Genomic DNA, 12,625 nt, shown 5'->3' on the forward strand with positions numbered 1-12,625 from the left:
ACAAATTTGGTCCAATGATTTTTCTTAAAAAATTCACTCAAAAGAAACATGAGAAACCACAAACAAAAATGCAGATTAAGGGCTCAAATCTGAGCCCCAGAAGCCTAATCACCAAATTAATTGCTTTATCCAAATATGAAGACCAATCAAAACAAGCCATTCCACATTGGACAAAATTAGTCAACAGCTTATCTGTTTTACATGAACATCATCAAAGATGAAATAATAAAAGTTAGCAACACTTAGTTAAATACATTCTCTATTATAAGAAGATAAAAATTAAATTAAAAGCACCCATAAAAGTATGAAATCAACTTTGTTAGATATATATATAGCAACTAACCTGCACCTAAAAATTAGGCTTTGTTAAATACATGTAGCAACTAACCTGCAATCCATGGTGCTCAGCATGATATTTGTTATCCCCTTCTAGGCGCTCAACTTCTACGTACTTATCAAAAGAAGCATAAACATCATGACAACCTTTGACATCCAGCTGAAGGTCTGCCACACAAACAATTTATTTTGCAATAAAAAACAGACACTAAATCAGGCATTTCAACCATAAATATAAAATAAGTACCATAAAATGACTCCTTCCTTGTAGATTTGTAGTCCACATTGATGCATTCAATGTAGTTCATATGGTGCCCTTCAAATAACTGCTGTATAGTGCCCTCCACAACAGTTCCCTGGCAAGCACTTAATAATTGTCAGAACTGAAATAATTCCACAACAACAGTCATGTTTGTACCTTCATTTTGTCTTCAAGCTTTTCACAGAGGACCCTATTGAGTTCTTGCACATCATGCTGCAAGAAAGAATCATATGTGTCCCAACCAAACGATTTTGTCAACTCTTTCGTTGCAACGCTGCTGTCACTGTATTGAAGCTTATAGAATAAACTCTGCAAAGCCAAAGGAATGCTTCCAGATGGCATATCATTCTCAGTCGTTGGCATATGGTACACAGCCTGAAAAAACATGATCCAAAAAATTGTTATCCTTTTCAAATATCTTCAAGAAGACATGTAACAGAGACAATGTAGAAAAAGAACAATGGTTATTAACCTTTCTAAAGTAGGGAATATGATAGAGAGTTTGGAGGAGAGAGTTCATGTAACAAGTTGCTCCTTGGTTCTTAAGTCCAACATAACCAGTTTCCTTTTTTGAGTCATATGTCCAGTAATCCACAACTCTGCGGACAGCAACCTCAGCTTCAACTATACATGTATCACTCACAAGAAAACCCCTACCTGGATCGTATAGTTCACTAAGAGGCATAAAAGAAGTGAAACCCCAATCACTTTCTCGTGCATTAAACTGGTGTTGAGTGTCTGCAGAAAGCAAGAAAGATAGCCATCACAAAATTTAAATAAACCCAATATCCAACTATACATGTCTTTGGCAAATAAGGATAAAAAACAACCATCTTCATCTATATCCACAAAAAACACCCCACAGAAATGTAATTAATTAACCACACAAAAGGAATAATCAATGTGAAAATCTGAACTATGCAATGTCAACAACATTAGTAGCTATTTCCAAAACTAAAACCAGAGGGTATACATAGACAAGAAGTGATACTATTGAAAAGAGCCTACCAAAAAGGGGCATGCCCACTTAAATAGAGAGTCTACAAAGTGCACCAGAAGGCACATAAGAGAGAAGGCGAAAGGAGGAAAAAGCAAAACCAGAGCCTGCACCCGCTTTGTTTGTTTGTTTTTAGTTAGAAACAAGCATTCATTGATGTGAGGAGAGACCTTTCCAAAATGTACAAAATCTTATCAGAAAAACAAGAAGAGAAACCTTCTCCAAAACAATAGGAAATATACAATGTTAGAGTACCATAAGAAATTACACAATAAAAGCTTCTCAACATCCCTAAGGGTTGGTGAGAACCCTACCAAAATAGACCCAAAGCAATGTTCCTCCCTTTGTGATGTGAGACCACATATCCCAAAAGCTTAAGCTAGTGTGTGTGTGTGGTGGGGTGGGGGGGCTAGAGGTAACCTCACATATAAGGCCCATAGTAATCAGCCAATGTGGAATATTGGATTTCCATCTGTTATTCAATAGACACCCCACTCAATTGTTGACGCCACATCAGTGAGCACAGGGCGAGCTAATCCCAACCTCGCTCCGATACCAAATGATGTGGAACCTCATACACTCCCAAAAGTGTAAGCTAATGGAGGGTAGAGGTAGCCCACATATAAGACACAACCAATATTATTAATCAGCCAATGTGGGACATTGAACTTATGTCCGTCCTACATCAGTTTGCTCTCCTAACCTTTTGATCTACAACTTTCTAATCGAGTTGAATCAGATTGAGAGAAGTGCCCTTGAAAGCTTTAGTGGCAAACAATTAACCATAAAATTTTACCTCTATAGTACCCCCAAACCTTGAAACCCAAACCTCTTTCCTTCTTAGGCTTATACACTAGATCCTAACCCTTAACTAAAGAAAGTCCCTTTACATTCTCAATCCTAGTTGTGGAAATCCAAAATGTACAGTTGTGTTACAGCTACAACTATGTTATAGTTGTGTCACAACTGTGTTATAGTTGTGTCACAATTCTGTTATAGCTGTCACAGTTGTGGTACAGTTGTATTTCCAATTCTAACTTATTCCCTGATTTTATGAGAGACTTTCTCTCCTAAAATAAAGGATTATATTTTTTTTTCAAAGGCAAATGGCCTCAACCATTTATGTATAAATATGGGTACTACAATCTATTTAACAAAAAAAAAAAAAAAAAAAAAAAAAAAGGAGAAAAGTAGAATTTTTTTTCTCCTCAAATTTCTTCATGGTATTAGAGCTAGAGCTGAACCATTTAATCCACTCATGACCAAATACAAAATGGCCACCAAGGACTCCTTAACCTCAGAAGTCACCTCCACTCAAAAAGCTCCTATTCCAAGCAACAATGGAGGATCAGATGGTGTTCATTCTCATTACTAAACACAACTAAATGGGCAGAACTATCTTCAATGGTCTCAACGGTCATAATGTTCATATGCGGTAAAGGGAAGCATGACTACCTCACCGGTACAGTGCCATGTCCCACGAAAGAAGACCCAAAATTCAACGTATGGAAGGCTGAGAATAATATGGTTATGTCTTGGTTAATTTACTCAATGAACAATGACGTAGGGTAAAATTTTATACTTTATGAAATAGCGGAAGGAATCTAGGAAGCAACAAGGAGACTTATTTCAATACAGAAGACACAGCAGAGACAATTGAAATAGAAAGGATCCTTCATGATTTACGCCAAGGTGATTTGTTTGTCACTCAATATTGCAGTCTTCTAACTCGCTATTAGTAGCAATTGGACATGTTCAAAACCATCAAATGGGATTGTGTAACGGATGCTATCAAATCTAGAAGATCGTTGAGAATAAACAGAGCTACAAATTTTATTAGGGCTAAACAAAAATCCAGATGAAGTTTGAGGCAGAATATTGGGAACTAAACCTTTACCCAACATCCGAGAAGTTGTCTTAGAAGTATGCCAAGAAGAAAGTAGAAAGAAAGTCCTGTTGGGGTCACAAATCAGCAAACCTGTCACCGAGGGTCAGCCCTAGTGGCTCGGGGTCCTCCCTATCCTTCTAATGACAGCTAGCCACGAAAAAGAGAGACCTTAGTGTGATCACTGCCAAAAACCAGGTCATACCAAGCACATATGTTGGAAAATCCATGGGAAACCAGCAGATTGGAAGCCATCACGTCCTCAAAATGATAGAGAAAGTTGAGGACACCATGTCACTATTGAGGATAGCCCAACACCATCTAATTTCATTCCATTCAGCAAAGAGCAATTGGAACTATTGCAAAAAATGTTCAACTAGTCCCAACAATGGGCAAATTCCTTCAATTCTACCATCGGGGTCGGATCCTTAGCTCAAAAAGGCAATTATCTTGTTGCCCTGAATGTAAAAAAAGGAAAATTTAAGTCCTTGGATTGTTGACTCAAGAGTTTCTTTTCACATGACTAAAGATGCCACAATTTTTCAAAATTATTCACCTTGTTCTATAAATTATACTGTTTATATAGCTAATGGTTCTCTCTCAAAGGTGGCTAGTATAGGCTCTTTTTTCTCATCTCTAAGGACCTAACTCTTGAGTCCATTCTTTTGGTCCTGAACTTAGATTGCAATTTACCATCCATTAGTAAGCTCATTTAGGAAAATAACTATGTTACTAAATTTTTTCCAAACCATTGTGTTTATTCAGGATTTGAATTCGGGGAAGATGATTGGTTATGCTGAGATATGTTCTAAACTCTATATCTTTGAAGTGACGGATTATATTGAAATACAACCTCAACTGATAGTTGGTAAAAAATGGTCTCTTTTTATTTTTAGTTCTAATAAAGACAATGATATTTTGTTGTGGTACCATCATCTAGAACATCTTAGTTTCTTTTTTTTTTATATATAAGTAAAGGATATGCATTAAAAAGGCAAAACGCCACAAAGTATACAGGGAGTATACAAGGCAGCTAAGTGTCACGGACTTAGTCGTTCACTAAGCTCGTGCGGCACTTAGACAAGCCAAGACGCTTGATCTTGCTAAGTCAGCCTTGCTCCCTCAATGCCTAGCTCGCTCGGCTAAGACACTTGCGACTCGAAAGCTTAAGAAGCTTGGTAGGCAACTCTTGAAAGAATGGAAGCTTCACTAACTCAAGAAACCTTTACAAGTGCTTGGATGCTCACTTGCTTGGTGCCTTGGCCAAATGAGGCCTCACCTATTTATAGGCACCATTGGAACTCTCTGGAACTTGGAGGGTTCCTTACAACTCAAGACTATTCTAGAATGTCCTACATCATTCTAGTTACAAGCCTATATACAAGTATATACAAGAGTCTTCTAGACTTCTCTAGAAAGCCCCGGACTCCTCTCGTGCCTTCCACCATGGTGTAGAATTGTGTGGATCCCTCTAGGCTTCTCTAGAACCTTCCACACTCTTCCCACTTCTAGGAGTTTCCAGAAGCTTCCTGGCTCTATATAAGGCCATAGGGAGGCTCATTTGAATAAGCTTGTGACATAAGATCTCTCCCCACCTATGCCGCAGACGTCCTCGTCGCGCCTTCTGCCGGAACCGCTCGATCTGCTCCTGGAACTGCCATAGTGCCTCTGCTGGCTCCCAGCTAGCCTCGCTTTCTGGTAGTCCTTCCATTTCACTAAGTATTCCGTAGCAGGAGGTACCCCTCGTCTCCTGATGACCCGATCTGCGAGGACGTGTTCTACCTCCTTATCATAGGAGGTCACGACCGGCTGTAGGTGCCCTCTTAGACATCCCTCGGCTTGGATCATCCTTGTCTCCGTGATAGGGCTTCAAGTAGCTTGCGTGGAAGACAGGATGAATCTTCAACCTCGGGGGCAGCTCGACTCTGTAGGACACCTTGCCGACCTTCCCAAGTATGGGGAAGGGTCCTTCATATCTCCTCACAAGGCCCTTATGCACCGGCCTTAGGGACTTGAATTGTTGAGGAAGGAGCTTGACAAGCACCATGTCTCCGACCTTGTACTCCGTGTGTCGTCGCTTCTTGTCAGCCCACTTCTTCATTTTCTTAGCGGCCTTGTCCAAGTATGAGCGTGCTATGTCAGCTTGCTCATGCCACCCTTTTGCGAACTTGAAAGCCGCCGGACTTCTCCCCGTGTAGCCAATCGTTAGAGTGTGAGGAGTTAATGGTTGCTGCCCTGTGGCTAGCTCGAACGGACTCTTGTTAGTCGCCTCACTCCTTTGTAGGTTGTATGAGAATTGGGCTATGTCTAGCAACTTAGCCCAATCCCTCTGGTTGGCACTCACGAAGTGCCTCAAGTATAGCTCCAATAGCGCGTTCACCCTCTCGGTCTGCCCATCCGTCTGTGGGTGAAAGCTTGTGGAGAAGTGAAGCTCCGAACCCATCAGTTTGAAGAGCTCCGTCCAGAACTTCCCAGTGAAACGCGGATCGCGATCACTGATGATGAACTTAGGCAATCCCCAATACTTGACTACGTGCTTTAGGAATAGCCTCGCTGTCTCTTCCGCCGTGCAGTCAGTCGGGGCTGCTATGAAAGTTGCATATTTAGAGAACCTGTCCACTACCACTATGATAGAGCCGCTGTCCTCCGACTTGGGTAGCCCAATGATGAAGTCCATGGTGACGCTATCCCATGGGCGTTCTGCTATGGGTAGTGGCTCCAACAGGCCTCTAGGCTGTCGTTGCTCCACCTTGTCTTGTTGGCACACAAGACAAGTCCTCACATAGGCCTCAACCTCGTCCCGTACCTGAGGCCAATAGTAAGCCGACTCAAGTAGTGCCCTAGTGCGTCGTTGCCCAGGGTGCCCAGCCCACTTGGTGTCATGGCACTCCTTGATCAGGTTCCGCCTTAGGTTCCCCCACTTAGGCACATAGAGTCGTCTCCCCTTAGTGTAGAGTAGGCCGTCCTCTACCCAAAACCGCTTAGTCTTCCCTTCATGAGCCAAGGCGATGAGGCTCTTAGCCACTGGATCGTGTTGCAACCCCTCCCTTAGAAGATCCATTATGTCTCCTTGGGGCTGACTCGTCATGGACGCTAGCTCGGCTTTACGGCTTAGGGCGTCGGCCACATGATTAGCACTTCCTGGCTTATACTCCAGCGTATAATCGAACTCGGCCAGGAAGTCTTGCCACCTAGCTTGCTTGGGACTTAGCTTCTTCTGTGTTTGGAAGTAGCTAGTGGCAACATTGTCGGTCTTCACTATGAAGTGAGACCCCAGAAGGTAATGCCTCCAAGTGCGCAAGCAGTGGACGATGGCAGTCATCTCCTTCTCCTGCACCGTGTAGCGCCTCTCCGCGTCGTTTAGCTTGCGACTCTCAAATGCGATTGGGTGCCTTTCTTGCATAAGGACTCCCCCAATAGCAAAGTCTGAGGCATCAGTATGCACCTCAAAGACCTTAGTGTGGTCGGGTAGTGTCAACACTGGCTCCTCAGTCACAGCCTTCTTCAAATCCTCAAAGGCTTGTTGGCACCTTTCTTCCCACTCCCATGCCTTATTCTTCTTAAGAAGATCAGTGAGTGGTGCGGCCCTTGCCGAATAACCCTTTATGAACCGCCGGTAGTAATTAACTAAACCAAGGAAAGATCGGAGTTGAGGTACCTTGGTTGGTGGATCCCATTCTTGGATGGCCTTCACCTTGCTGTCATCCATCATCAACTTGCCATCTCTGATGCGATGCCCAAGGAAGCTCACTTCCTCCTTAGCAAACGAACATTTCTCCTTCTTCACATATAGCTCATTCTCCCTCAAGATCTTAAAGACCTTCCTCAAGTGCTCTACATGCTCCTTTAGAGTGTTACTATAGATGACTATGTCATCCAATACACCACCACGAACTTATCCAAGTATGGGTGGAAGATCTTGTTCATGAGGGTGCAGAACGTTGCTGGGGCATTAGTGAGTCCAAAAGGCATCACTAAGAATTCATAGGAGCCGTACCTGGTCACACATGTAGTCTTTGGCTCATCTCCCTCCGCAATCCTGACTTGGTAGTAGCCTGACCTTAAGTCTAGCTTTGTGAAGTACCTTGCCCTTCCAAGTTGATCGAACAAGTCAGCAATGAGCGGGATGGGATACTTGTTCTTTACCGTCACCTTGTTGAGTGCCCGGTAGTCGATACACATCCGTAGGGACCCATCATGCTTCTTTTGAAATAGGACCGGCGCGCCATAGGGAGCCTTGGATGGTTGGATGAACCCCGCATCTAGCAACTCCTTGAGTTGTCTCCTTAGTTCCTCCAACTCAGGTGGTGCCATCCTATATGGCCCCATAGCAGGGGGCTTGGCTCCCGGCTCCAACTCTATCTTGTGATCTTCCTCTCTCCTAGGAGGAAGTCTCTTAGGCAACTCGGGCGGCATCACGTCCTTGAACTCATCAAGGACTCCCTCTATTTCCTTAGGCATGGGTTCTCCCGACCCATCATCCTTTTCTTCTTTTAGGGTCGCGAGGTAGGTCGCCTCTTCCCTTTTTAACCCCTTCTTTACTTGTATAGCGGATAGCATAGGGGTCTTGAGCGTACCTTCAGTGACCGTAGGGACCATGCATGGCTTCTCCTCCTCTAGGATAGCCATTGAGCGTAGGAAGGGTAATGGCACAGCCTTGACCTTCTGTAGGAAGTCCATTCCTAGCACCACCTTGAAGTCGTCCATGGGTGCCACTGTGAAGTCGACCCTTCCTTCCCACGAGCCGATGTGCATAGTCACCCCGCGAGCTACTCCATGTGATGGCTTAGCGGCTGAATTGACTGCCTTGAGCCATCCTCCTTCCTTGGATGCTTGGAGCTCCAACCTTCTTGCCTCATCCTCTGAGACAAAGTTGTGAGTGGCACCTGTGTCCACCAAGGCCTTGGTGGCCTTCCCATTGACAAGGGCTTCCACATACATCAGCCCTTTGCTTTGAGGCGTCTTTGGCAGCGGCTTGGCCTTAAGGGCATTTAGGAGCTGCAATGATCCCACCTTAGCATCGCCTTCCTGCTCCTTTTCTTCAATCATAGCATTTAAAGCCTTTCTCTTAGGGCAGTCCCGTGCCCAGTGCGGACCATCGCATAGGAAGCAATTGGTCCTGGGCGTGAACTCCTTCCGCTTGTCTTTGCCTTTGCCGTCCTTGCCACTAGGGCCTTTGCTTGATCCTTCCTTAGAAGTGTTGCCTTGCGACCTCTTGTCTCCCCCACCTTTAGCCTGGTTACCCTTGGATGGTGGCTTGGGCTTGGAGGAGTCTCCCCTTCTATAATCCACCAAGGACTCGGCTACTGCCATGGCCGTGGCTAGGTCTTGGACACCACGCCTCCTCAACTCTTGCTCGGCCCAGCTTTGCAAGTTGTCCATGAAGTTGAATAGTAGCTCCTCCTCGGCCATGTTAGGTATCTCAAGCATAAGAGTAGAGAACTCTTTGACATACTCACGGATTGAGCCCGTGTGCTTGAGACGCTTTAGACTCTTCCTTGCTAGGTAAGCCACGTCTTCGGGATAGAATTGCCTCTTGATCTCTCTCTTAAAGGCGTCCCATGTGTCTATGGTGCACGTCCCTCTTTCTATGTCGGCAAACCGTCGACGCCACCATAGAGTAGCATTATCAGTGAGGTAAAGGGTCGCGGTGCGTACCTTAGTGGCTTCATCCGTCAATGCGATTGCCTCAAAGTAACGCTCCATGTGCCACAAGAAGTTATCTAGCTCCTTCGCATCCCTTTTTCCACTGAATGTGTGTGGCTTGGGCACCTCCACCCTTGGTGCCTCATGAGTGGCCATGACTCGTGCTGACACCGCAGTCCTATAGATGGCCAGCTCTTGACGAATTTCTTGGTCTCGGGCATCCATGCGTGCAGCCAAGGCCTCCATCCTTGACTCCACACTAGCGAACATGGTCATGACCTTGTCTTGGAAGGACATGAACTCCTCGTGTGACACCGGCTGAACTTGTGAGCCTTGCATCCCCTCACGAAGGTCTTGGATCTGCTCCCTTAGATCCTCTAGGCCCTTCTCCATGCCTTGCTCGATCAAGTCCACCCCTTCCCGGGTGTCCGCCATGGCTAGCTCCACCTTGGCTAGCCTTGCCTCCATGTTGGCTAAGGCGTCACGAGACTTATCCTTCCTGCCTCGGCCCCGTGTAGTGTGCTCCATCTCCCGTCCACGGGTTTGCTCGCTAGTCTCCTCCACGTTAGAGCCCGACATGCTTCCTTCGATATGCCCACCTCTTAACCGTGCTCTGATACCACTTGTCACGGACTTAGTCGTTCACTAAGCTCGTGCGGCACTTAGACAAGCCAAGACGCTTGATCTTGCTAAGTCAGCCTTGCTCCCTCAATGCCTAGCTCGCTCGGCTAAGACACTTGCGACTCGAAAGCTTAAGAAGCTTGGTAGGCAACTCTTGAAAGAATGGAAGCTTTCACTAACTCAAGAAACCTTTACAAGTGCTTGGATGCTCACTTGCTTGGTGCCTTGGCCAAATGAGGCCCTCACCTATTTATAGGCACCATTGGAACTCTCTGGAACCTTGGAGGGTTCCTTACAACTCAAGACTATTCTAGAATGTCCTACATCATTCTAGTTACAAGCCTATATACAAGTATATACAAGAGTCTTCTAAACTTCTCTAGAAAGCCCCGGACTCCTCTCGTGCCTTCCACCATGGTGTAGAATTGTGTGGATCCCTCTAGGCTTCTCTAGAACCTTCCACACTCTTCCCACTTCTAGGAGTTTCCAGAAGCTTCCTGGCTCTATATAAGGCCATAGGGAGGCTCATTTGAATAAGCTTGTGACATAAGGCCTCAAAAAACAAAGACAAAAAGAATCACCTCCCTTTAGGTGGATGCTATCCACTCCAAGAAGCCTATAAGGGAGAACGCCTCCTCACCTACATACAATTTGGCCCAAGTCCACAAATTACAGACAAAAAAATTATTTAACTTCTGAACGTTCAACACACCCCCCTTAAAAGTTAATCTATTCCTCTCCTTCCACACCGTCCAAAAAATACACAACGGAATGGCGTCCTAAATCTTTTTCCTTTTCTTCCCCACAAACGAGCCCCTCCAGCTAGCTAAGACCTCCTTTACAGTTTCTGGAAAAACCCATTTCACATCAACTAAACCAAAAACAATATCCCATAAAGCTCTAACCACTGTACAATGTATAAGGATATGATTTACACTTTCTTCTTCACATCCACACAAGAAGCAACAATTTGGAAGTTGCAGCCCTCTTCTTTGAAGTCTATCTAAAGTAAGCACCTTCCCCCACGTTGCCTCCCACGCGAAGAATGCAATTTTAGTTGGCACCCTTGCCACCCAAATGCTTCTTGAGGGAAAACCTGTGTCATTAGACTTCGCCAACAATCTATAAGCTTCCTTGACCCTAAACTGACCACTTCTTCCTTGCCTCCACAGGACTGAGTCTTCCTCCAATGTGGGTTTATGACCCCTCAGTATATGGAGAAATTCCCCAACCGTATCCAACTCCCAATCATTGAAATCCCTTAAAAAATTTAGGTTCCAATTTCCTTGACCCGAACTTTGATCCCACATTTCCTAAACCGTTGAGTTCCTTTGAACAGTCATGCCAAAAAGGTGAGGAAAATAGTGGGACAACGCTGAATCTGAACACCACACAGCTGTCCAAAATCTGATCGTGTTGCCCTTCCCTACTCGGAACATCATGTTATCCCAACACCACTCTGATTCTTTCCAAATCTCCTTCCAAACCCCTACTCCAACAGCCCCATTAGCCTTCTTTGGCCTCCAACCAAGACCCTCCTGCCCATACTTCACCTTGATCACTTGTTTCCAAATATTATCTTTGTCACAAGCATACCTCCATATCCACTTGCCAAGTAATGCTTTGTTCAACATAGCTAGCTTCCTAAGGCCTAGCCCACCTTTATCCTTGTCTATACAAACCACCTCCCATTTAACAAGATGAATTTTCCCCTCCATATTTCCCCCTCCCCACAGAAAGTCCCTTTGCACTTTCTCAAGCCTTCTAGCAACGACCTTGGGCATTCTGAAAATAGACATTTGGTAGATTGGCATGCTAGCCAAAGTACTTTTTATTAAAGTGACTCTTCCCCCTTTAGAAATATATTGTCGTTTCCAAAGAGCTAGTCTCCTCCTTACTCTCTCTTCCACCCCATCCCACATATATGGCGCTCTATTGGGGGCCCCTAAAGGAAGACCCAAGTACTGAGAAGGTAAAGATCCCACCCTGCAGCCTAGCTCAACAACCAACTCCTCCATCTCCACCACCTCTCCAAATGGAATGATTTCACTCTTGGCTAAATTAATCCTTAGGCCTGAAGCCGCTTCAAACCAGAATAGAATCCAACTTAAATGAGTTAGATGATCCTTTCTGGCCTCACAGATATAATTGTGTCGTCAGCAAAAAACAAATGAGAGATGTTCAAAGGGGTCTACTACCACCCCTTATGTTACACCCTGATAAAAAACCCCCCTCCACAGCTCTCCTAATAAGAACATTTAGCACTTCCATTCCCATAACAAAGAGGTAAGGAGACAGGGGATCCTTGTCTAAGGCCTTTAGTGCTAGGGAAGAAACCTGCAGGCACTCCATTAACCAACACTGAAAATTTAGCTGATGATAGGCAGCTCCACATCCACCCCACCCACTTAGACCCAAAACCCATCTTTTGCAACACCTTCAGCAAAAACTTCCAATTGATACTATCATAAGCTTTTTCTATATCCAATTTGCAAATAAGGCCCTTTTCTTTTCGTTTCTGTCACGAGTCTATCACTTCATTTGCAATTAAGGAAGCATCAAGAATTTGTCTTCCCCTCACAAAGGCATTCTGAGAAGTAGAAACCACATTTCCAACTACTTTCTTCAATCAGTTAGCTAGCACTTTAGCCAATAACTTGTAAAGCCCCCCCAGGAGACTAATAGGTCTAAAGTCTCCAAGGTCCTCAGCCCCACTTTTCTTGGGGATCAAAACCAAGAACGTATTGTTGAGGCTCTTGAGGAAAGAGCTATGTTCATAGAAGTCCTTGAACATTTCTAGAATCTCCTCTTTAATAAAATCCCAACAACTTTGCCAAAAGGCCATAGTAAAGTCATCCGGACCAGGGGTTTTATCCCC

General features: G+C 44.6%; 1 pseudogene; it reads right to left on the minus strand.

The window, feature by feature from the left end:
* Positions 1-12,625, minus strand: part of LOC117916440 — a 62,525-nt pseudogene that overhangs the window by 33,102 nt on the left and 16,798 nt on the right.

This window comes from Vitis riparia, chromosome 6, assembly GCF_004353265.1.
Source record: "Vitis riparia cultivar Riparia Gloire de Montpellier isolate 1030 chromosome 6, EGFV_Vit.rip_1.0, whole genome shotgun sequence".
NCBI classification, from domain to species: Eukaryota; Viridiplantae; Streptophyta; class Magnoliopsida; order Vitales; family Vitaceae; genus Vitis; species Vitis riparia.